This window comes from Leiobunum rupestre, chromosome 3 (genome assembly GCF_980474605.1).
Source record: "Leiobunum rupestre chromosome 3, qqLeiRupe1.1.hap1, whole genome shotgun sequence".
NCBI classification, from domain to species: Eukaryota; Metazoa; Arthropoda; class Arachnida; order Opiliones; family Sclerosomatidae; genus Leiobunum; species Leiobunum rupestre.
The window spans coordinates 34,414,568-34,419,553 of NC_143386.1; the positions used below are offsets into that span (position 1 = coordinate 34,414,568).

General features: G+C 34.7%; 1 long non-coding RNA gene across 1 annotated transcript; it reads left to right on the top strand.

The window, feature by feature from the left end:
• The first annotated feature begins 4,045 nt into the window (after window positions 1-4,045).
• Window positions 4,046-4,724, top strand: LOC149951573 (uncharacterized). Its single transcript, XR_016480026.1, has 3 exons — window positions 4,046-4,196; window positions 4,344-4,399; window positions 4,464-4,724. It is a non-coding gene; the product is annotated as an uncharacterized LOC149951573 (long non-coding RNA).
• Window positions 4,725-4,986: the final 262 nt, after the last annotated feature.

Consider the following 4,986-nt stretch of genomic DNA (forward strand, 5'->3'; position numbering starts at 1 on the left):
TGTTAGCCTGGGCCGAAGCTCAGTTTCCAGCCCAAACCTGACCGAAGTCGGAGGTGGAGATAGGACCGTTTTATCACAGCTAACATCTCCCAATGCGCCACCGCCCTTATGGGTTACAAGAGCCGAACCCCGACTCCCCGGTAAAGCCAACAGCTATTGCACACTCTAACCCATTTAGGGCCCGATAAAAAAAGTACATACACTAAAAGATTTGTATACCCCCGTACCGTTAAATAAAACATACCGGCGGTAGAGCGTATTATTCCGACTTGTTTAATGTTATATTTATCCTATTTTCCATTGACTACCATTCGTTTCCCAACGCCCATTTGGTTTCGCCTCTGCGCTGCAGATAGCTCCATAGCAAAATTAGATTTCTTAATTCATGATTAGCTTCGCAGGAATTAGAACAGATTTCGGGTCCAATTGTATCACTCGGCGGGTATAAGTCAGTTAGATACTCTTATCTCGATGAATTCCTGGTATTGATCATTTAGTCCGTTAGTGCTTATAATATTTAAGATAATTTATATTTGAATTTTACGATAATGCTGCTTTTCTAATACTTTATAGCCAATTATAGCTTTTTAAGTACTAGATGAAAGAGTATATTCCATACGTCAATACACAATTTAAAAAATACAAAAATAAATGTGTTCCGGATCTAATCATCTATTTAAATATTAAATACATGTACCTCCTTGTGGGACCCTACATATTTTCATGATTGTAGGTTTTTCCATTGTTTAAAATATAATTACCACCTAATTATTCTTCTTTTAGTTAAACGTACTCTCATGGAACATACTCTTAAATATATATACCATATTGAATTCAGAATAGCCTTTGGGTCAATTCATGTGAAATTATATGATGGATACATTCAAATTATTTTAAAAAACGTTAATGTGTTCAGATTCTGAATCAGCACAATTGTTTCTTCCTAAAATAACAATTTTACTGATTTAAATTAATTAGTCTAAAAAACCAATTCGCATTCAATTACCTTACTTTACCAAATATACTTAAATTTTCCAACCTAAACTAACAATAACATTTACCCAAATGTATTCGCATTTACCCTAATTTAATAACATGTACGCAAATGTATTCGCATTTACCCTAATTTAATAACATTTACCCAAATGTATTTGCATTTACACTAATTTTAGTATATTTACCCTAATTTCCCTATATTTACAATAAAAGTCTATATATTTAACCTGATTTCCCTATACTTACCCAAACTCATTCGCAATAGCCCAATTTATTCGCATTTAGCCAAATTTATTCGCAATAAACAAAATTTCCCTATATTTACCCTAATTTTCCTATGTTTACCCTAATTTCCCTATATTTACCCTAATTTCCATATATTTACCCAAACTTATTCACATTTACCCAATTTATTCGCATAAATTTTTTCCCCAATTTCTTCGCGTTTACTCAATAGAGACTTGGCACTCCGTAGCTTTGGCTATGGCCGCCATTGTGGTAACATTTTTCTCCCCACAATAAAAACTATTGAAAAAAAAAACTGTGACGTAGTACTGCCAAGTCCCTATTCTATTCGCATAAACCCAATTTATTCGCCTTTAGCCAATTCTAGTCGCATTTAGCCAAGCTTAATTGTATTTTCATATTTTTTGCATTTCCTCAAATGTCCCTACATTTTCCCAATGGTTTTGCTTTTACACAATTTCATTTCAACTAGCCCGGTTTTTTAATTACACCAAAATTAAAAAAAAAATCCCCAGGCATATTTATTTATAGTGTTGCTCTTGCGTTTCCAAAGAACGTGTTGGTAAACTGCAACGGGAGCGCATTCAGAACTTACGCTGGGGAAAATTAGCGTAAAGCTATTCTTCCGCGCCAGTGACGTCATTGGGTTCCAGTAACTCGAGCAGACGGGCGAGAAAGATAGCTTATATTTATAAGCCATGTGGTTTTTTATTACATGAAAATGGGCCAAGAAAGTCACATTGCATAATGAACACTTAGCTTTAGTGCAATCCGAGAGGTCCGGTGTTAGCCAAGAAGAAAACTCTGGAGATAAAGCCCACTCTTTTTTATACTTTTGCACTCTTCGTTTCTTGTTTTTCTTAAGACTTGACTTGGGGGACCATCCTTTGTGGGTGTTGTGTATCCATCAGAATCAGATTCTTCAGACAATAATTCAACTATAAATATTAATTTATGTTTTAAGAAAGAGTTACAATACCAATTCCAAAATGAAAACTTACCGTTATTAAAAGTCGCCATTCCTTTTAGAAAAAAAAATAATTGGTATAATGTTATTCATGTATCCCTAAACCGCTTTCAACGTGATTCTCAACCACTAACCTAAGATTACTAGACTTGTCCAAACATGGAGGGAGAAACTACTATGATTTACTATCCTGGAGAAGAAAAGCAGGCGCGCGAACAGCGGCACAATACACCTTTGTGCCTACTAGAGTGTCGCCACCTATGGATGAATGGAACAACTATAACATGTTACTATAGCCTTTGGGCGAGGTCCGGGCCGGGGCTTACGCTGCCCTACATTTCAGAAACGCATTATCTCCAAAAAGCTGTTTTCGAGAAAAATCGCTTTTTGTGATATTTATAAAAAATAAGAAAATTAAACTAACTAGAAATGATAAAATTAATTGATTTTGGGTATTTTTTAACGAAGATTCCGAATATTACATTACCAATGACTTAAATTACTTGGATGTTTGAATAATGCGACATAATGCGTTTTGAACGTTACCAAAAGAACAAAATACTGCGCAGAAACGCATTATAAACACATAATGCTTTTCTGCGCAGTAAATTCCAACTCCTGAGTCAAAACAGAAACGCATTAAATGCAATTTGTTGCATTTCTAATTATAATCGGACGATTCCACAAAAATCGTGTTTGTCAGAGTACCTAGGCTTAGTTATAAGTTCATTTTAAAGGAAAATAATCAAAATAATTAGTAAAGAATAACTTAAGTAAAGTCACTATCTTAACATTATAAATATATTATCATAAGTTAAATAAGTAGTAAAGAATAACTGGAGTAAAGTAACTACAGAGAGGGTAAAGTCGCCGCTTCGCTATGAGAGGCGCCTCTTCCTATTCCCGTAATGTTAAAATTTGTAAGAGATTTTGAAGCGCGCGCTTCATGGGGGATAGTTCAGGTCCCCAAAACGTGATGGCGCTAGTGAACGAGTTTCATACTTTCATTACAATATGTAAGGATCCGGAAAATGTTTTCTCTAAATTTTCCGATGGTCAATTTTATTATTAAAAAGACATTTCATGAAAAATATCATTAGTGAGGACAAGAAATTTTACTATTTTATTATGTTTTAGTATGACAACCACTAACTTTTAATAAATTAAAGAAATTCATGGAAAACTGTACAAAATGACCAAGGCCTAAATTGATAACATGGAAAGAATAATTGTTTACGCTTATGTATGAATGAGGATGAAATTATTTGAAAAATGGTTTTCCTGGAAATTCCTGGGTATGTATTTAGTGTTGAATTTTCATCAATTTTCTGTCTAATCTTTTCTGAGATTTCGCATATTCATGGTCGATATCTTGCTTTTTCAGTGCGCTGTGAATACAAAACTCAATGAAAAAACCTATCATGGTTTGAAATGTAGCTGCGCATGATGAATTGTCTGGAGCAACAAACCACTTTTTTTTTTCAATACGTCGTGTTATAAATCTTTCTAAGCGGCCTCTTACATTTGTCATATGAGACAGTAATTGAAAACTGGTGTCAAAAACTTCATTGGTCTGCGTTACAAATTTCAAGAATGCTTCTGTTGGTACAATAAGGTTACCAAAAGCATAGTTTTTCTCTGTTTTATTTGCTTTGTAATAACTGAGGATGTTGGTAGGATCAATCATTGGATTTTCAATTTTAAGCTGACCAAGACAAGATATACATTGGTGATGTGAAAAGCATCGGTGGATTAAATACCCTGAAATGTAACTTAAAACCGTTTGCTTAAGTAGGTTTATGCTTTCAATTGATTTACAAATTTCCAAGTCTACTTCAGAGCAATGTCCTTGGCTTTGCAGAACTTCGTGACTTTCCAAATTTGATAAATCTTCATCTGGTCCTGGAGCTGGGGTTTTAAAGGAATCAATATTCAAGATGAAATCATCTAAATCGTCAATGCAATTTGAATCTGGTGGCTTTAAAAGGTTGTTTACTGATGCAGCCCGGAATTGTTGAGGATTTGGGTGGTCTCTATTCCCTCCTTTTTGACGGATAGAACCAAAATAATTCTCAACAAAATCTTGGCTTAACCTCCCAGTTAATAAGAACTTAAATCCAAAATTTTCTTTTAGGTCTTTCCACAAAAAGAGCAGTGATTGAATGGAAAGTTTCCACCCTTCGATACAAGGCAATTTTTTATATTTGCAGTTTTGGGGTTTCCATGTGTTAAACCATTGCAATTTCTCACTCAGCATTTGCTTATGGATGGATGTGTCTGACATGGCTCTTTTGCATAGCGTAGCACTGTTTAGGGTCCTACTATTGAAACAATCAAAAAGATCATTCATGTGTAGTAGGAACTCCGCAGTGTAAGTACTACGCATGGTAAGATCCCCTAACCCCAAAGAAAATGCTGCTTGTATACAATTAGCTACGCTTTTGCTGAATACTTGCGCTGCCAAAATAACTTTCATGTTGGAAAATGCTGGTAAAGCGATATGCTTTCGTTTCAATTTATGCGCACTTCGGAACTTTCCAATCTCTTGGTCTAAATTGAAAAACATTTCCAAGTCTTTCCATGAAACCTCTGTGCCTTCCACCAGAAATGGATATCTTTTAAAATTATTTCTGACACTTTTTAACAGATGGGGAGGGTCAAAGAAAAAATGAATTTTTTCCTCATCAATTTCAATAAATGGTTTCTCCACGGATATTCCCAGATTTTTGTATAAATTTTGATTGCCAGTTCCTTGGTCGCAAACAATAGCCTTGACT